Here is a 21941-nt window from a genome sequence, read left to right as displayed (position 1 = left end):
TCCCTGGCCATAGAAGTGAGCAGTATCCGCGTCTTAAGAGCGCACATAATTAATCAGGGCAACAACAAGGTAGCAATAGAAAAGCTCCTTAGAACGTGTATAAATATCTGGTGAATTATATCTACAATTGCCAATCGACACCGTCGCATGAAGTAAGCGGACAAATTGCGTCTTCTACAGACATATGTGATCAGTCGCCACACCTATAGCTTTCCGTACCTGCGCATACTGCAAAAACATGAGCTGAAATCACACCGTCTTCTACGACTTTCATATAGAAGGCCCATGATCTACCATAATGGGCCATGAATGACAGAGGGCTTGCGATGTGCATGTACAGCCCAACGACAGAGCTACTCGAAGCTCATCTCACAAGCCAAGTTATTCGGCTCGCCCATACGGGCCGTTCCACGCGCTAGCCGCACACCCAACCAGCACAAATGGGCAGGAGCGGCCGTCTCTGTGACGTCAGACACAGCGGTTTTCAGCTTTGGCAGCCACCAGCCGGTTTGCATGGCTCGCCTCTCATTGGCGACTCCAAAGAACGGCCTTGACGGCCACCCGGTCGGCTTGCTTGGAAAACACTGCTGAAGCGAGCGTGATGGCTATCGCTGCAGCAACATAAAAAAACTGCTGATTTATTTGTTAACATCAATGTAAATGCTCCGAGACTTTCGCTGAGATATCCATCGATTGCAGACAGCCAGTGTTCACTGCCCTGTCAGCGCATGTGATCGTCAGCGGAAACGAAGAAACGAGCGCAATGTAGAAAGTGTGTTTGCAGATGTGAGCGTCGTCGCTTCGCGTGTGTGCGTGGTGTTTCCTGGCTTGTACCGTACATCTTTCTACTGTAATCGAAAGGAACTTAGATTTCCGTGATTCAATCATCCACTTTTCTAAAGCAGGATATGCGTTCAGAGCACGCCGAAGTGAAAAGTGTAATCATGGCGACAAGCGTTCGCGTCAAGTGTGTTCTGTGTGTGCCATTTGTCGCAGCTAATACCATGCATAAATTAAGAACGCTTGTGAGCGTTAGCTTCGGCGACGATCATACGATGAGTATGCGCAAGTTTTAATGTCCGTAATGCGGAACGTCATGCGAGTGCTGTTGTGCCTACTTGTATGCTCTGAGCTGAAATTTTTTTGGACCGTGTCACATTTGAGAAATTAAGGATGCTATTGCTGAGTTTCTGATTTATGTAGTTGTGTGCATGTTCCCTGAAGAGGATCTCGCATACAAAACATTTTGTATATGTAGCGATATGTAGCCCCCCCCCACTTTTTTTTTCAAGGTACGCATAATGATTGACTGTCTACGAACGCGTGCCATTTAGGTACAACTTAATGCCAAGGTATTTTAGACCAATTCAAGGAAAGTGTAAGTGTTGCAAGAAATTATAAGGTGTCCGACAGTAGCTGTTTTCACAGATCACTAATTTTGCCATGATTGTAGGCAGTCATGCTTGAATACCTAAATACCATGATGTATCGTATAGCAGGTAATGTTTATCTGCTTGCACCAAATATATAAAGAAAGCTTCAAAAAGTTTTGAATATGCTGCCGAAATGCACCTGCATGTCTTGGTATATATGGCTCTGCCATCATCGAAAGTATTTTGCGTGTAGCAAAATATTTCAAGCACAAGTCAGGTCAACAAAACTTTAGGCAGGGAGAATTCTTATTACTGTTAGCTCAGCGTTTGTAGTCTGTTCCTTGCCAATAGTGCACAGAAATTAAAAAACCTAGGCCTTGTATCTAAGGAAAGACGCCATGGCTCATTCGGCTAAAATATTTTATCAAGGAATTACATGAATACGACGATAATTCATCGTTATGGGTCGGTGGCAGATATTTTGCAATTGATTCAAAATAGCCGAAAGAACTTGTCAGCAATCCTGTGAGCTGAGTCAGTCGTTGACAATTGTTGAGACTTTTTGGTCAAATGAAATTACAGAATTTTTGAAGTAGTGTATTACAAATAACTGCAGCTCTGTGTGCATGATTTTGCGGGAGAAGTGTTGGAAAGCTTTCTGAAAAAAAAAACGGAGCTATTGAACTCTACGTGGGTGGTTGTCCAGCCAAGCTGTGTCACACATTGATTTTGTATTCTTAGGTTTTATAATTGCACAAAAATTATGATTTTTTTAAATTCAACATATGCTCCTTAGAAGCAGTGCCACCTCAGTTTATGTGCCTTAGGAGTGCAATGAGCAGAATTTGTATGCGTATTCTTGCACGCAATAATGTCGTCGTTATATAACCCGTAATTTACATTTTGTTAGTTTATTCCTTGATGAACTAGTATTAAAAGGTATTGTTTGCCCCGTTTCTGCAGTGCACACTCATTATTAGGTTTCTGTATATTGGGTATTGCTTTGCAGAGTTACAATACAGTCATACTTATTACTCTCATGGCGGCACTGATGTCAGTCAATTCGCCTAGTGCGTCGGCTGCCGTTTGAACTCAGCCTGGAAGCACACAGTCTCTTGATTTGAATCTAGAGACAGTGCATCATGATAATTTTCTGCTGAATATGTAAACCTTCGTGGAGTTGCGTGGACTTGAAGAGCAGAAACTCGCTGATACAGTCCCGCTTATTGTGATTCGGCCACTGTGGCGCTCGCAATTGCGAAAATACATTAAACCAATGTGTATCATAAGTATTCTCAGATTCTATGTGTTGTGTCCGCATTTTTTTCCGGAAAAGTATCGACAACATTTTAATGTATATTGGTAGCTTGTACCATGAATGTAAGACATGACTAAAAGATGCGAGACATGATTGCAACATCGTGACTTAGGTGGTTTCCTAGGCTGTTTAATTACGTGGAAAATAACCTGTTTTGACAAAATAACGACGTCGCTACGTTGTTGGGACTCTGTGTATGAATGGAAAAGGAAAAAGCACGCCTTCAACTGATAGCTTTGACGTGGCATCAGAGTTCGTATCCCACTGTGTCAGTACTGCACCATGTCTTTTTAGAGCCACGAGTGCTAGGCAATCATAGCCTTGCTGCAAGGAACATTGAGAATACCCGAGTGCGGTGTGATTGCTGCAGCAGCAGCACACATTTCACTGTATTCACATATGCTTGCAATTCTTCATTTCTTTATGGACACGTGAACGATGCCGTGAAGGCTGGAAACTTTCTGCACATTGTAGAATATCGGCCGTTGTAAACTGACCCAGTGTTCCTATTGCAATTGCAGCCGCAAAGTACCTCGTTTGTGTCTGTAAGACAAATTATGCTTCTTTGCAGTGAATCTTTTTCATGCTGTTATTATTGACGACAATGTATTATAGCTTGACACTATGCAATAGTCTGTCTTGCTATGACTAGTATTAGTGGGTGATAAAACACTGAGCTTTTGTTAAAAAACCCTGAAACGGTTTTGGTGAATTTGTGCAAAGACATTGAATTGAATTTTATTTGTCACAATACATACAAAAATTTGCATACACTGCATAGACCCATAGCCAAAGGCTAGTTTGGGTCCCAAAAAGATATATTATATAAAGGCACTTCGGAAAACAATGAGGCAGCAGGAGCGATTTTATTAGTGACGAGTCGGTTGACCAAGTTCCAATGGTTATTCAGAGATAAACTTGGGCTCTCTGCGTAAATTGTGTAATTTAATTGTACGCTTCAAAGATGCGAATTGGTGGAAATTGGTGCAGATGGTGGAAACTCAGTGGAATGTCTTTTAAATCGCCCATTCACCGAACGACATGTTGTGGCCAAAGCGCGTCAGCAGCCACGCCACCATGGCTGCTCATCTCATTCGCTGTCACGGGCTGTAGAATGCGCACAAGATCAGCTGGTAGTGTGGCGGTACCTGTCAGATCAGATATCAACCACTTCATAGACTTTCTTTCTCTTGCCAGACGACGTACGTGCTGTCGGGCGCACTTTGTGATTGCCTCCGAGACTATACGCAACCTGTCGGTATGCCATGTAGGAGGTCTAGACCGGTAAAAGCTCCAAACGTCAAGCGCGCTCAAGCGAGATCAACGATCGCCAGCGTGCCTCTTGCTTGAGGAGGCCAGGCATAAGTGAGAAGGAAGATATGATATTGTTACGTAAGCAACAAGTCAATTTATTGCAAATATATTTACTTGTTATACATATTTGCAAGAGCAGTTGCAGCGCTGGCCAGTCTGGCTTTGAGCTCGAGCAGCAAGTGACCTTCATACTCTATGTCGGGCACACACGCGCAGTGACAATATGCATTGCGCAGCCTACATGTAGCAGAACTCCCGTCGGCAAAGGCGTTGTCTCAGCGTTTCTAGACGTCAACGTCATTGGGCGAGTGGTACTGATTCTGGCATGTGACATGTACGATTTCACTGGCCCGAGGGGTGGATGAAGACGATGAGGCAGCAAAAGCGATTTTATTAGTGACGGCAGTCGCCGCGCGAAGCAGTCTGTATGGCCCTATGTACGAAGAGAGCACTTTGTCAGACAGGTCAACGTACCTGGTTGGAGACCACAACAGAACCAACGAACCGGTCGAAAAGTGCACATTTTGATGCCGTTGATCATACCGACGCCGTTGGATTTCTTGGGACGTCAAAAGGCGAGCACGAGCGGCTTCGCGTGCGTGGGCGGCTCGGCTAATGACGTCTAGGACATATTCTGTGGTCGGAGCTGCAGGCAACGGAATGACTGTATCGAGGTGCAATGGGGGTTTGCGGCCGAACAACAGGAAAAAATTAGGAGTAACCAGGTGTGTCATGGCGGGAAGAACTGTCCGCAAATGTCGCGTATGGTAGAGCAAAGTTCAAGTCAGAGTGGTCTGAGGACACGTACTTTAAAAGTATGTCGTTTAGGGTTCCGTTTAGACGCTCTGTGAGGCCTTTTTTTGCGGATGGTACGACGCAGTGAGCTTGTGGCGCGTTGCGCATGATCGTAGGATGTCCGCTTTGATTCTGCATAAAAATGTGCGACCTGGGTTTGTGAGCAGCTGGCGTGGAGCACCGTAATGCAAGGAAAAAAATCAGCTACGCATATTAAACAACTTCTTGGAGGGGCACGAGTGATGGCGTAGCGTGTGGCGCAGTCGGTGGCCACAGCTATCCACCTATTGCCAGCGGAAGACTGGTTAAAAAGCCGCGGAAGTTCAAGCCAACGCGAAAACAAGTTTCTGAAGGAATGTCGGGTGGCTAAAGGCACGCAGCCGGAAGCGTCTTTGGTGTTTTGCGGCGCTGACATTTTTACACGCCTCGAGGTATCTTCTGACGGAGCGTGCGAGACCAGGTCAATAGAAGCGACGGCGAATCTGGTCGTATGTGCGGGACTCGCCGAGGTGATCGGCAGTGAAACGTCGTGAAGTTCGTGGAGTACAGCTGAGCGTATATGTTTGCGTATAGCCAGCAGCAGCGATGGGTCATCTGAATGAAAGTTATGCCCGTATAATGTACTATTCTGGAGTATGAACGAGCGATGGAACCGATTCAATGGAAAGAAGTCGGGGAGCTCGGTGACAGCCCGGAAGGCTGCATCGCGGCGTTGCTGGTCAGTTATGTGAGTCAATTGGGAAATTGGTACGGCGGCTGACTGGCCACCCTCATAGCGAGAAAGGCAATCGGCGTCCTGATGCAAGCGTCTAGACTTGTATGTCAATAAAAAGTTGTATTCTTGCAGTTGCAGAACCCAGCGACCAAGTCGCCTGTGGGATCTCTTAAGAATGAAAGCCAGCAGAGCGCGCGGTGGTCCGTGATGACAGAGAAGTGAGTGCCATACAAATATAGATGGAACTTGGAAACTGCCCAGACAAGAGCAAGGCAATCTCGCTCCTTGATCGAGTAGTTGCGCTCTGATTGTGTAAGGAGTCGGCTAGCATAGGCGATAACGCGGCTCCGATACCATGACCATTGGCATCTGTTCGTGTGCCAGTGGTCATGGTGGTCATGGTGACTAAGGTGGGATTCACCACCTTAGCTCCCTTGATTTCTGCTATTTCAGCCTTTAGCTGTTCGACAATGCTTCTGAGAGTAGCATTCTCCTTTTGAATACTACTAACTTGCTCGAAGCTAACATGCTCTGAGTCAGCACCCCCCTTTACCGGCGGCTGTGACGTCTTCTTAGCCTTGATGGCCCACGGTCCCTTCTCAGCTCATGGTGTTGTGATGCGAACCGAAGAAGTCCTAGATAGGGATCTTGCCATAGAAGCTGATCGCCCTCTGGATTGTGATCGGTTGCCCTTGGTTCGAGAGCAACCGCGCTGTGTCAAACTGCCCCCCCCCCCCTGGCTTGACTGTGTGCAGTGGTGGGAAGTCTTCTTGCGCGGCGTAGCGTCGCTGAAAACCCAGGTTGGATTCTTGCATTTGTCTTTCTTTTCTCCAGTGACGCACAACACACGGGATCAGGAAGCGCTGATTGCATTTTCTCTCTGTTGTCATGTGTGAGCTTCCGCAAAATTTGTACATCGGCTTGCACTTCCATTACTCCGATGGGGATTTCTCGCCGCATCCCCTGCATATAACTTCACCTGGCGTTGGACATACGTCAGCGCGATGTCCGACCTTGCCACATGCGTAGCAAACATAGGTCTACCTTCTGAAAAATGTGCAGCGAAATATGCTCGCACCACAAATAACATGATTGGGAACTTTGAGTCCAGTGAAGAGAACCACCACCGCTTTCGAGTTTTTGATTCGCTTTGCTTCAAGAGCCGTTGGGTTCCTGTCATGAACAGTTAGCGCCTGAAGTTTCACCGGGTTGATGTCGAGGTCTACCCCCCTATGACCCCTTTGCAAGTGTCGTCTGGGGCAGCCATATACGCATTGACTTCGTACTTTACACTGCCCTACGCAACACTGGATATGCTGGCATACGCCCTGGCGTTCTTCTCCGTCGGAGTGCTCACCACCGCAATGTTTTGCATGACGTTGGGACAAACTACGTCCTCGGCGATTTCTTCCTCGCCCAGATTCGCCGCCTTAGCGAGGACGAATGCAAACTTGATTTGGCTAACATGCCTTATGTCGAGGCCATTACGTGGATAGACAATCCCCCACAAATGATCTTTTGGAAGCTGTGGCACTCTTGACGCGGCTATGACTTGATTTTTGACGTTCGTGGGTAACCGACGAGGCTGCGACACCGTTGCCACGCCGGGCTTCACTCTCGGCAACTCGCCCGTAGCGTCGGGTACGGTTTTGACTTTCCGTCGATTAACAGCCGTGGTCCAACCAGGAGATCAACCGCGCTTGTGCGATAAGCTGTTCACTGGGGACGTCGTATGGATTGAGTGTAGCGACTGCTGTCAAGCATTTCACGCCGGCAAATGTGCTGGAATTTCTGAAGCAACTATCAAGTCCAAAGGGCAGGCATACTGCGATGCATGGCGCTGCCCTACCTGTAGACGGTCGAGGTTGCGAGCAGCATCAGCTGAATCAAAAGAACCGGGCAGTGAGGCCGACATGCAAGATGTCCGAATTTGGATGAAAGCTATTAACGACAAGCTGGATAAACTAGTACTGCTAAAAGAAACAGTTGAGAGGATTGACGACGCAGTGCAATAGTTGAGTCAGAAATACGACGAAATACTAAAAAAAAACGAGACAAAACGAGCGTGACGTCAAGGACCTTAAGCGCAGATTTGGGTGCACGTTAAAGAACCCCAGGTGGTCTAAACTTCCGGAGCCCTCCACTACGGCGTCTCTCATAATCATATAGTGGTTTTGGGACGTTAAACCCCACATACCAACCAAGGACCTTAAGCGCAGATTGGAAAAGGTTGAGATGCGGGACCGAGAAGTAGCTGAAGTGCAGGCAGAAGTAGATAATCTTGAGTGGAGAAGCCGCAGACTCAACCTAGAATTCCATGGAATACAGGAAACGGAAGATGAAAACTTGCTAGAAGCGATCAATGCAATGACAATAAACACCAGTTCCCGCCACTCGCAGAAAGTGATGTGGTCGCCATTCATCGGCTTCCGCCCAGAAAAGATAAGACGCCGGTCGTTATCTGTCGTTTTGCGAAGCAAGCGGACCGAGATTTCTAGTGGAAAAACAGAAAGAAACTGAGCAGCCTAAATGAGCACTTCTTCTTGACGGAAAACCTGACCAAAAGAGCGCGTGCGCTGTTGTTTGAGGCAAAGAACTGGGCTAAAGAAGCGAACTTCAAGTATGCATGGCACTCAAACGGGAAAGTTCTAGTGCGTAAAGCTGATGGGAAGAAAGCCATACGCATCGCAAATGCTCGTGATCTAAACAAACTAAGCTAAAGAAAGCAGAAATGATCGGCTCAACATGGCTTGCGTAGGAAACGATTCTTATGTGCTTCCGGAAGCGTTTTCGCAGAGTTTGGGAAATTTCTTTTCAAACTCATTTAAATGTTTTCACTTGAATGTGCAATCAGTAAATAATAAACAGTCCGACCTTAGCCTTTTTTTCGAACAATAATTCATGTATTCGACGTCATAATGTTAACTGAAACATGGTCAACAGATGAAGCCAGCGTGTTTCGCTTGCCTTTATACAATACTATCTACCTTAATCAAATTTCTGGTCGTGGCGGTGGCGTATGTATTCTAGTGAAAAAGGTCCTTGACTGTGACCCAATTCAAAATTTCACCCACTCTTGCAATGACTTCGAATTTCTATCAGTTTAACTACAAAATGTGGTTCTTGCCGTTTGTTATAGACCACCAAATGGCAAAACGGCACCCTTTCTGGAATACCTGGACACGTTTTTTGCGTTCACTAACACAAATCGCTTAGACGTTGTGTGTGGCGGTGACATGAACATACATATGCTCAAACAGGAAGCTATAGTACAAAAACTTGATATTTTGCTGAAATCTCATTGCTTTTCAAATATGATCACTGTCCCTACGAGAATCACACAAATGTCTTCGTCCTTGATTGATTTGTTCTTGACAAACATACCGACAGAAAACCTCAAGGCTGGTGTTATTACTGTAGATTTGAGTGATCATTTGCCAATATACATTTGTTGTAGGAAACACTTATGTGACAAAAACAAACCGAACACATTTTTCACCCAGCGTATAAACGAACAAACTCTGAAAATATTTTTGGAGAAGATTTTGAGGGCTCCTTGGACGAATATACTTAACATGAATGAGCCAAACAAGGCGTACAAAGAATTTTTGAACATACTAAAGCCAATTTATACTGCTTCGTTTCCTCTGGTTAAAACAAAACAGAACAGGAAAGTTCGTAAACTCTGGATCAACGCGGAACTTCGGAAAAGAATACAAGAAAAAAGTATGTTATTTAGCCGCTATCTTAAAACGAAAGACCCTAAATTGTTTAAAGAATTCAAGGTTAAACGAAATCGCCTAAATAAAGATCTCAAAAAGGCAAAACAAGAATATTATAACAATATGTTTAGTTCAGTTTCTGGGTGTTCAGATATAATGTGGAAAAGGCTAAATTCTCTCTTAAATCGCAATGTGTCCACGGGTTCAGTACATAGCATGAATCTTAACGGCGAGGTCATATCAGGAAAACCCTTGGCTGACACTTTCAATAAATATTTTGTAAATGTCGCAGAAAAATGTGATGTGAGTAGTAACCTTGGAAGTGTCCCATTTATCGACAGTACCATTTTTCTTGATCCGACAAGTGAGAATGAAGTGAAAGAATTTGTTTTGAATTTGAAAAACTGTACAGCACTTGATATTGACGGGATACAAGTTCAACCTATAAAGCATGTCATTATATTCCTTCTTCCTTATATAACGCATATATTCAATTTGTGCCTTGGCCGGGCTGTTTTTCCCACTGAAATGCAAGTTGCACGCGTTACCGTCCTCTTCAAGAAAGGCGATAGAAATAACATGTCGAATTACCGGCCTGTGTCCATTCTGCCAGTCCTATCGAAGGCATTAGAAAAACGAATATTAAAACGGCTGACTGATTTCGAAAGGAAGTTTCAGTTGCTTCATGACTCGCAGTATGGTTTCCGCAAAGGCTTCAGTACAGAATATCCTCTCATGGCACAGAAAGAGTACATTTATCAGCAATTCGAACAAGGAAACGTTGTGTTGGGGTTGTTCGTAGACTTTACGAAAGCTTTTGACCACATTAATCACAAATTACTTATAGAAAAACTGGAACGGTACGGTATTCGGGGAACGGCGGGATCATTATTACAGTCTTATTTGCAACACCGTAATCAGATTGTTAGCCTGGGTGGTTGCAATTCCGATTCTTTGTCAATCGTTGCAGTAGTTCCATAGGGAAGCATTTTGGGACTTTTCCTCTTCAATATTTACATTAATGATATCGTGAACATCTCCTCTAACGTAAAATTTATAATATATGCAGATGATACGAATATATTTTTAACAGAAAAATCAGTTAACGAATTAATAACACATGCAAATCTACTGCTGATTAGATTAGAAAAATGGACAAGAGAAAACGGTCTACAAATAAATGTTGCAAAGACTAAGGATATGGTGTTTCATGCTAAAAATAAAGCGGAAATTGTAAAACAAACGATCTTTTTAAATTCCACCCCTGTCGAGATAGTCCCTTCTCTTAAAATATTAGGAGTAATATTTCAAGAAACATTATCATGGGATCACCACATACACTTCTTAGCTACGAAGGTCTCTCAGGTAGTCGGCCTTGTGTACCGAAACAAGCACTTGCTTCCTCGGAATATTTTGTTGTTAATTTAAAATACCTTATTTTTATCAAGAATCAATTACTGCCATCTAGTTTGGGCTCTAACTTCTAAAGAAAACATAAACAAACTTCATATGTTGCAAAAAAGGTTTGTACGGGCGGTAGAGAACGTGCCACGTACTTATCATACTCGTTCCTTATTTGAAAAATACAACCTAATGCCAGTAATAAAAATGTATGATTTTCTTCTGTCCAAGAAATATAAGCAAGACATTAAAAACTCTAACCCGTTTCTAAAGCAGTTGGCAGATGTAATACTCAACCAGCCTAAGTATAATACCCGGAAAAATGAAGTGTGGGCTGTTCGAACCTTTAGAACCACATACGGTCTTCAATCGTTGAGAAATAAACTTCCAACGTTACTAAATGAAGTTAGGGATAACGAAATTGACTTAGAAAAAATCACCTTTAAACAACTGCGGAATCATTTCCTCCAGACGTCATGATTACCCGTTTCTGTTACTTGTAATTTCTAAAGAATGTATTTTTGTATTTTGTTTTTGTTGACGTGTAATTTGTATACTGCTTTGTGTTTTTTTTTCACGATATGTTTCTTGGTGTCTTGTTTGTTTTTTTCTGTTTTAGGAAATGAGTACGCATTTGTGGTGTTGCCAAAGCAATAAATTAGGCATATTTCTTTTTTATGATGCTTTTTTTCTGTGTTTTGCAAGGCAAATGCGCCTTTATTTCACACTGCAAAATTATTTGTTTATAGCATTATATGTACCAATATGTTACACCTGTACAGTGTTGATTGCTCATTTTTGTCGTATACATGTTTGTATGCTTCGCTCGGATGTATTACGCAAATGCTTCCTTTTTTTAAGGCAAATACGCCAACATTTTTTGCATCTTTTGAAATAGACTTTTTGTTGTTGTTGTTTAAGCATTAGACGTTTCGTTTTATCACACATGTACAGTGATGATTTCTTTCTTGTCATAGACCTGTTTATTTTACGCGTATGATCCCGAATGTTTTTATGAAAGTGTTACCGCTGCTGCGATGTGTTCGGGGAGGGGGAAGGGGGGCCTGCGGCCTTGTCAAGCTGGCATCACGCCAGCTTTTTCTGCAGGTCTCCTGCATCTTTTATCCTTGATGCAAAATAAAGTCATTATTAATATTATTATTATTAGATTGAAGTTCCTCGGGAGAAACATCCTCTCCCTCTACCGCAACTTGCATAGACATGGCGCAAGCGGTTACACGATGGCTAATAGCGGAAACGCACCGTGCGTTCCGCAGCTGTCGTGAACACCAGCGCTAAGATGGTGCGAACGCCCAGGCTTAGCTCGGTGCCTGCTCGACGCTGGCAGACAAGTCGTCCCAAAATGATGAAAAAGAGCACCCACATCGAAAACTCGGTGTCCATGGGTTTTCGGTGCTCAGGCTGATACTGTGATGATAAAAGGTCAATGGTTGGTGTCCAAAAACGTTGCAGAACATTGAAAACGACGGAGCCGATAGGAGCACATCCGCCCACCTCGGTGAACGCAGCGCCTTCTCTATAAAAAGAAAAGACATAAATACTATGTTCAAGATTGTTTGCTGCAATATTAAGAAGCATCACCCGTGCAGGTTTCTCGTTGGTTGCTGTTTCTAGTTTTCTGGTACCATTTCACCTTTTTACTGTTACGGTAAACGACGATGGCGTCGCTCGGTTCCAGCAAGTTCACGTCGAAGCTTATAAGCGAGTATGAGTACGTGTTCATCAGGAGATGTGCATTCATCGAGCAGATAGAAACGAAGACAGTGGTGCGTCATAAAATATTTAGTTTCCCGCCCATGCAATCGGCGAATATTTGTGTGCAATTGATGTCATCAGCGGAAGTGGAACTCTAATCGCTTGAGCCGTCTTGAAAGTGGCACCGGAGACCTGCCAGTCCTCAGCAACACCAGCTGTTTAGAAAAAAGAGTGCGATTAGATACTGCACGTAAAACCAATGAACTTTTTTTTTCTAAATTGCGTTTCATAGGTGGTCAGTGTTTCAGCTGGCTAATATTGTTGATACGTTAAAGCTGAAGATTGCGTATCGTAAGACCACTCCTGTTGGTGTCTACGGAGATTGTCGTTTCTTGCGCTTCACCTGTGCAACAAAAGCGTTCATGTATTTGCAAGTTTCATCATCTATAGGGGCCGCACAGGGTGGTTCAATATGGCGCCCACAGAGAGTATCGGTCGAGGCCGGAGTCGCTGAGCACTTATGCGGCCCGCACTGTTTTGTTTTTGCTTTGCGATGGCCGTACTCTTTTCGCAGTCGCATACTATGCGCGACTTGAACGCTTCAGAAAGTCGGATACGATGCCTCGAAGAGGTACTGAATTCTAAACACATCACTTGCTGTAGCGTGAAGGTCTGTAGCCGATATTTTTTACGCATTTTTGAAAAACATCACAACTTTGCTGCAAAGGTGAAGCAATGAACGCAATAGCATCAAATTGGAAGGTCACTGCCGAATGGCAAGCAAATCAAAACGTGCCCCGCGTTTCTCACGCAAAATGAGGCACGAAACGTACTCACGGGTACAGATGAACGCGAATAGCGTTTGAGTTGTTACTTCGCTGTGTCTAAAAAACACACCCTTTTCGCAAACGAAGACTGTGCAACGACTGCAGTGACCTTTGTGCGTCTGGTAACTACAGCAGAAGCGCTCTAGCGAAAGCCCAACGACAAACAAGACGTACATGCACAAGCTATGAATACCTCTGCCTCACCGCTACTCCAATACCCTTAGAAAAAATTACACTGGAGGCCGCAAAGCGGCGTGACAGTCTATAGAACTTGCGAATATTACCCTGTTGACTGTGAAAAAAAAAACAGCGTTCTTGGCCGAGTAAAGATTGCGTTCCACCAACTTCAATCGGTGACCGGTAATATGGGCAATCACAGGGAACTGTGGGATACGATGGCTTCCGGTTCAACACACCGCGCGGGTTAGCAGCGGCACGCGCACATTATTGTACCGCTCTATTCCAAAAAAGCACCTCTCCGTGCACTGTAAGTGCCTTAGAAGTTGGCTTTTGTTTGACGATGACAAAATATACGAAAGCCATAAACGGAAAGGAAAGTTTTTTCATCGCACCTAAATGATATGCAATGCTTTTATGCTGCTCTGGGGTATACTGTCTGTTTGGCTAGCACATCAGTCGATACAGAAAACAGTTTTCATGGCATGATACGTTAGTGCAGATAAAAAAAATCACCATTTTAAAGATCTCAGGGGATGGGGATGACTGTAGCAGTGTGCTAAGAGTTCATTTCAGGATCGCTGCATGACCGACATCGTCAGTAGAAGGCATGAAGCGCTGCACTTATTGAGCACGTTGAAATATCTTTTTTTTCTAGCTTTCAACGCGCTATAAACTTCATTTCTTAGTCTAAACGAGATGCTTATTTGAACACTAACTTTGATCAAGCTGCACTGCACGGCGACACATAAACAATACAGTCAAACATAGACGGCGCCGAATAATCAAAACGCTGCACTTGTTTAATGCACTTCTTCCTTTGGGTGCCATCCTGGCGCACAGTTTGACTAAATTAAACGCAAATGGACTCGTCCAGCGCTTCGTATAAACTCCCTCTTGAGTGAAGCTCTCGCGTGTTTTTGTCATATACATGGGTGCAAATGCATACCCGCATCATATGACAGGTCGATTTCGCCCGCCGTTCCCATGATATATTTGCTAGGTGTGCCTGCACGACAATTTATTTCTCAATATAATATTCCCAGCGAATTCATGCGTAAACTTTTTTTTTTAGTGTGGAATACACATGTACCAGGGATAAAATGGTTTTCGCACACCACGGCTTGTTCGAAGGCTACCTGTCACTGTGCCTCTCTTCGCAGTTGCGGCCCACCTCTCTTTTTTTTCATTTCTTGGGACATGATGTCTGCGTTTGCCTTCCATGCTCGAGTTGGACAAGCCAACGGCTGAACAACCGACCATGGTTTATCAAGACGCAGATAAACGGGTGACTTCTCCAAAGCCTTTCACAGGATGTTTGTTGACTTCTCCAAAGCCTTTGACAGCATGAAACACAATACCTTCTCACAAAAATTGCCCTAATATGGCATTACAGAACATACGCTAAACTTAATCACCAGTTAATTAAACAATAGGCTACAGTGTGTAAAGATAAACACAAAACAATCATCATCACAAAAACTTGCTCAAGGTGTACCCAAAAATAGTATATTGGGGCCGTTACTTTTTATCACTTATGTCAACGACATTATAAACATAAATCGCACAATCAAATATGTCATATATGCGGATGACACTTCCTTGTTTTTTACAGGTGTGGATGTAAATGACCTAATTTCAGCAGCGAACATGACACTAGATGGCTTGTATGCATGGGCGACTGCTACCTCCCTACAAATCAACTGTTCAAAAACCAAAGCCGTTATATTTCGTTCATAGAAACAACGTACGAAGCTAGTTCAAAACTACACCTGCCCGATTTTGTGATTGATTTTTCTTCGACGGCTAAAGCATTGGGAATTGTTTTTCACGAGCATATATTACGGGATTCACAAACCGAAGTGGTAAGAAACAAGTTAAGTAAGGTACTAGGCATGCTTAGGAGATGTCAGTCATTTTTACCGACTACTCAAATGCTAATAATATGCAGCACGCTTTCTTCTTCCCAGTTACACTACGGTCTTTTGGTGTGGGGTACTGGCACCTTGCACTCTAAGCAAAAATTGCCCACACTACAAAAATGAATTACGTTCTATTGCAAATGCCGAATATAATGCACATACCTTGTCGTTATTCAACAATTTCAGAGTCGTCAGATTTGACAACATGTATGAAATTGTTGACTAGCGTGTTTAAAAACTGAAATTAACAAAGGAAATAACAATTTTATCTCCATAGCATGCTTAGAGCGCAGCACCTTGTCTCGACCTACTAGACAGAGTGATTATTGGAAGGTTCCTCACCGAACAAACCATGGTCTACAAATGCTGAAGCATTCACTCCCCCACATACTAAATATATTCAATTTTTCATTGAAGCAATTGCGCCTTTTTTCGCGACAGTATATGTAGAATATTTTTTCACCTTAATGATGCAAGAGAGAATTAGGCAGTTACAAAGATTTGTTTTTTATGCTCTGCTTATTTCGATTTTTTCGTATTTTCTCAAAGAGTGCGATCCTATCAACATTTCTGAAATTTTTTATGTATGCAATATTTTTTATTAATAACACTTGAAACTATCTATTTGTTTCCGTTGTTTCGGGGAATTTATGAATGCTGTCACTTTTTCTGCCTTGTATTGATGGGATGTGTGGCTAGGGAAGCTGTGTTTTTTTATCGCAGCTTTTTCCCGAATTCCACACCACACATTGTATGGTGTGACGCTGTGGTGAAAAATAAATAAACTTCAAACTTCTTCACATCATGACGCGGGCCACCGCCAAAGCACATGTTCAAAATTAGCTATATCATCGCAGAAGGAACGTGTATCATTTGGCGGTATATCGCAATAAATCTTGTTCGAAAGCTCAGTGTTGTGGTACGCTGCAACCGGAAGACGCCTGAGTTTATAAGAATGAGAAATAATATATACAGCGGACATTAGGAGATACAAAGAACAAAACAAGACAACAATACAGTCTCACTCTTCCACTTATCAATAAAGTTAAAGCCCAGACTGTCCTAGCTCCCCTTGGCTTGTAACTTCGTTGATCCATCTATACTACCGTTCTGATTTCAGCCTAGTCTATATGTATGTGCATGGTATGGCGCCTTACCAATCTATCAGCAACGCTGATTGCAGCCCAGATTGACGAGCCACAATCATACACGTTGTGAGGGAGCAACAGGACACAACGCTCGTATGATAGGCCGGCTGTTCTTATTCTGCTTCGTATTCCTCTTCGTCGTCTTCTTTCCTCTAACCAGATATGCGCCCGAGAAGGATCACCGCTTTGCCACCACTACGCTCGGCCACGTTGCAGCAGGTCTACCCTTTTAAGAAAAACACAAATCATTATCAAATTTGCCGGCGTATGCAGTTCTTCATTCACGACACATGCACCGCAGGGTTATTTTGCTTTCCCATATCATTGCGTGCGTCAGAAGCCATGGACCGTGATCGCCAAGTGTTTTCATCCAAGCGATCAGAAACAGTGAAAGGGCCTTCGTACTTTGGGCGTGCTTTGTTTTAATACGATAGTGCGCCTCGCTGTGTACGTGTCCCCGATAGTACGCCTCCCCAACCTCAACGAGGTCACCCATTTCCTTGCACGAGGCCTTGTCAACCGCGCTGGAGCTACTGGAGACGAGATGGACACAAGGAACAACCTCAATACCTGCAGTGATCTGGCTAAGAACTTTTACCTGAGACACCGAGCCTTTCCCCCATCTCACCCCAAGCTCAACCGGGCACAGGCCACCACTTTGCGTCTACTTCAGACAAACACGTATCCTTCACCTGCTCGCTTTCACCTCCTAACCTCCCCCTGCCGGTGCTGTGGCCCTCACCCGGCTTCGCTTCCGCACATGCTGTGGGATTGCCCGCAAGTACAGACACACTAACGCCACGACCCTTTCGTCGAAGCTCCATGAGGCTCTGCGGAGCCCCGCTCTTACGACCAAACCTGGGCGACCCAGCACGCCCGTGAGGCAGCGTCTAGACAAGCCCTTGAGGTCGCCTCATGGGAGGCTTAGGCCCGGCCACCTAAACCTGCTGGTTTCTTATAATCAAGTTTATTCCTCCTCCTCCTCCCGTATGCTAGAACGTCGCTTCACTCAACGCTTCACATTCACTTGGGAAAGCGGATGGGAGCGCCGACTCTAGGCACGGCAAGTCACTGCATATCAGCGATAATCTGCTGTGATTCTTGAGTAGCGCTGCGTCAATTTAAGCCAAGCGGTGGCGCCGCGCTCAACTCTGTCAAGGAAACGGTGGAAATCGAGTCGAAAAGCGTTTGTGAATACGGGGGTTACTACCAGTACTTCACTAAGGTTTTCTTGTAAAGTTTGCAAGAGCTTCTGTACGATGTACCTTAATCTGTGTGTACCTTAATCTACACCACTGTTGGTGAAACAAATGGCAGCATAGCGACGGGGTGAATGATGGAGAGTGGGGCGAGGCATCCGTCCATCCATTCGTTCTTGCTTTCGTCCGTCCATGCGCCCGTCTGTGTGACAACCCGTGCGTACATCCGCCCGGCCGTGCGTGCGTCTGTACGTGCGTTCGTCTCTGAATTCGTCCATGCACCCACCCCTGTGTTCGTCCATGCGTCCAACCATCCGTGCAGCCATCCGTGCGTCCGCCCAAGCATCTGTCTGTGTGTCCGTTCGTCCATCTAGCTAACTCTAAGTACCACCATCTCGCATCTTTTGATCATATATTCCACATAGAGAAGCACCGCCATCCAGCGGACATTCCAAGGACTAAACGAGAGGTGGCACACGCACACTTTCTTACGGCTTGTGCTTCGTGTCTACTTCCCATCTTCAAACACCTCGAGTTCATGGTATATATAAGAGTTCACTTTATTCATGGCGCTGCGGCCCAACGCTCGCTAAACCTTTCTAAAACCCAGGAGGTTAGGCCCAGCGAGAATAACGTAGCAACCCTTTCTTGTCACATAGTGCTCAATGTATATGCAAATGGCGGCTAATGGGGAATGAGAGAGAGGAGGATTCCCCTTTTCATTAACGCTTAACGCGCACGCTGCGAATTTTTTATTGTTCAACAACGCACAAGAGAAATCTCCCACCGCACCACCTTGCAGGTCGAAACGTAAAACTGGCTACGCACTACGACTACGACGAGAGACGAACGAGTGCCGCTTAAGAGTTTCGCCCCAAAAACACCCCGCCGCGGTGGTCTAGTGGCTAAGGTACTCGGCTGCTGACCCGCATGTCACGGGATCAAATCCCAGCTGCGGCGGCTGCATTTCCGATGGAGGCTGAAATGTTGTAGGCTCGTGTGCTCAGATTTTTGTGGACGTTAAAGAACCCCAGGTGGTCGAAATTTCCGGAGCTTTCCACTACGGCGTCTCTCATAATCACATGGTGGTTTTATGACGTTCAACGCCGCAAATCAATCAATCAATCAAATCAGGTTCGCCCCTATAAGGAAGGTCGGCTCATCAAGTAAAATATGCTGCGACCTCCCTTTTGGACATGCATATATTTTAGGAAAGTACGAACACCTAGTATTTTGAACCTTGCACGAATAGAAGACAGGCACGCTTTTGTATATGAAATAATTGGAAAAATGGTAGGCCAGCTGTCCTTAATCTGTCTCGTCTTTCTCTTCCTCGCCTTTTTCCCTTTTGCGATGTGTACGCCAGAGAATGGTCGTCGCTTTGTACATCACTACAACGTCGATATCTAGTGCAGCGAACAAAGAAAATGGGCAGTGGCGGTGTTTGTTCGTCCATTAACCCTGACCGCCTATTAGATCATAAGTACTCGCGTGCCACATTCCTACGAGCTGGGCCTAAAGGGAAGGCTACGAAAATAAAAGCAACAGTTTTCCTCTTTCCCCTTTCATTATATCGTGAAAGGGTCGTGACGTCGACGAAGAAGCAGAGAGTACGTTAAAGATTGAACTGTTTATTTGGGCGAACCTGTGCCCGGTAAACGGAAGGTCGGGTCACAGTAGCAGACTTGCACTGATAGTGGCAAACGGAGCGTCTGCCATCGATCAACTGACAAGCGACGAAGCGTGTTGGCAGTTATGCCATCGCCATCGAACAATCTACCATTAGGGAGCTTTAGAATAGCGCACCGCGAGCCCTTGCGGTGTGGTAGCTACCACTTCACATGCGTCGTAACGCGTGTTGGCGTTCGCGTTCGCGGACTGCATGCAAAAATTACGAAATTGCGTGCGGTAATGACGGCCCGCATGTTGTTCTCACGCGCTGGTTTCGAGGCTACGGGTGGTGATAGCGGCCCGCTTGTGGCACGCAAGCGCTGGTTTCGAGGCTACGTTGTCGCTGCGATAGTGCGTTGCGGATCGCAGCAGGACAACCGCTATTCTAAATCTCATATGGCGTCCGCTACGCCTGCAACGCCCGCAACGCCCGCAGCGCTTGCAAACGGTATTCTAAAACTCCCTGTTATATCTAGTGGCGATGTAGGTGCCGGAATCTGAAACGCTCACGAAGTGGGAATATTCTCAACAAAATGATCTACTGCCGCGCTGAAGCTCGTCGAACACTGTAGGTACTGTTTGCTTTGGGAATTCCGTATAGCGCAACGAGGTGCTAAGCGAGCTTGAGGGAGGAGCGTGGCATTGCCCCCCTTTGAAAAAGGCATCGTCCTATTTTTAAACAATAGATGAAAGTGCAATAATGGTGTGAGAAAGTACAAATAATAAAGCACAATACAGCAATAATAGCAACAAGAAAATATACTGTTTTACTTTGTACGCGTTATTGAAACGGCTTGAGGCACGCGACATGGACGACTTCAGGTCACGATCGGTGCCGTTGCGCCTAGGTAATGCTATCGGGGACAGCATTGTAGTAGAGTGAGCCGAAATGTCGTACTACCCTGTAAGGAGCGAAGTAGCATCGCAGAAAATATTCACTGAGTCTACGTCGGCGTCTCGGCGTTACTACCGAAACACGTTCGCCATGCTTGTATTCCACGAAGCGTCGACGAATATTGTAACGGCGGCGGTCGGTCATCTGCTGATTCGTGATGCGCAGGCGGGAGAGTTGACGAGCTTTCTCAGCGCGATGAAGATAAAGGATGCCGTCGAGGTTTTATTCGTCGGCGACGTTGGGCAGTATTGCGTCGAGCATCGTTGCCGGGTTCCTTCCGTAGACCAATTGTACGGTTTCGTCTGCGTCGTCTGCTGCACGGCCGTATTTTATGCGAAAGTCACGTAATGAAGAATGACGTCTTACGTCTTGTGTTCGACGTCCACATACATGGCCAGCATGTCGGCGATTGTCTTATTTAGTCGCTCGGTGAGACCGTTTGTCTGTGGGTGGAAGGCGGTGGTGTGGCGGTGGCTTGTCTGGCTATGTCTCAAGATCGCTTGAGTCAAATCAGCAGTGGAGACCATACCTCTGTCATGTGATGACAACCTCTGGGGCGCCATCACGAAGGAAGATGTTCTTAATGAAGAACTTGGCTACATCTTCGGCGTTAACTTTGGGTAGGACCTTTGTTTCGGTGTAGCGGGTGAGGTCATTAGTAGCTACGACAATCCATTCGTTTCCCAAATTCGATGTTGGTAACGGCCCCAGTAGGTCCATCCCGATTTGTTGGAATGGTTGGCGAGCTGGTTTGATCGGCTGAAGAAAGCCTGCTGGTCTTGTCGGCGGTGTTTTGCGTCGTTGACAGTCTCGGCATGTTCTCACGTAACGAGTGACGTCGGCAGTAAGACGCGGCCAGTAGTACCTTTCTTGTATTCTCATGAGCATGCGGGAAACAACAAGGCGTCCTGCCGCTGGATCATCGTGCAGCGCCTGGAGAAGTTTTGGTCGTAGAGCTGAAGACACTACAAGAAGGTACTTGGCTCGAAGCGGTGAGAAGTTCTTCTTTTTAGGAAGGTCGTTTCGCAGCGAAAACGGCGTAAGTGCCCATTTAAAAACCTTTCGAACAATGAAAGCCCTGCCCTCGAGAAATTCGATTAGGCTCCGAAGTTCTGGATCAGCCCGCTGGCATTCAACGAAGGCATTGGCAGTTACCATTCCCAAGAAGCACTCGTCTTTCAGGTCTTCGAGTGGTGGTGGGTCGACGGCGGCTCGCGACGGCTAGACGGCGTCGGAGTGTTTTCTACCGGACTTGTAAATAACTGTAATGTCGTATTTTTCAAGTCTCTGCTCCACCGGGCAAGACGACCTGAAGTATGTTTCAAGTTGGCTAACCAACACAAGCCGTGGTGGTCACTCACAACTTTGAAGGGCCTGCCGTAGAGGTAAGGATAAAAATTTGACGCCACCCAGATGATGGCAACGCTCTACTTTTCTGTTCTCGGATATTTGCTTTAGACCTTGGATAGTGACCGGCTAGCGTAACTAACAACCATTTCCAGTCTATAGGTTTTCTGCACAAGGATGGCACCAGGTGCTACGCTGCTTGCGTTCGTGTGCACTTCCGTTTTGGCATTTTTGTCGAAATGCGCGAGTATTAGAGGCTTCTGCAGGCGTCTTTTTAGTTCTCCAAGTGCTTCCTCCTGTGGGGTTTCCCATTTGAAGTCGACGCTAGTCCTCGTAATATTCGTGAGTGGCTCGGTGATGCGGGCAAAGTTTCTGACGAAGTGCCTGTAAGAAATCTTGGC

General features: G+C 45.4%; 1 protein-coding gene and 1 pseudogene across 1 annotated transcript in view; both read left to right on the top strand.

Annotated features, from left to right (window-relative positions):
* The window catches only part of LOC119185825 (lysozyme C-1-like), a 405391-nt gene that overhangs the window by 372869 nt on the left and 10581 nt on the right, over positions 1–21941 (top strand). The gene's annotated exons all lie outside the window — the stretch shown is intronic.
* On the top strand, positions 5447–8235 carry LOC119169893 (uncharacterized; annotated as a pseudogene).

The sequence above is a fragment of the Rhipicephalus microplus genome, chromosome 2, assembly GCF_043290135.1.
Source record: "Rhipicephalus microplus isolate Deutch F79 chromosome 2, USDA_Rmic, whole genome shotgun sequence".
Classification (NCBI taxonomy): Eukaryota; Metazoa; Arthropoda; class Arachnida; order Ixodida; family Ixodidae; genus Rhipicephalus; species Rhipicephalus microplus.
This window is presented reverse-complemented; position numbering and strand designations above follow the sequence as displayed.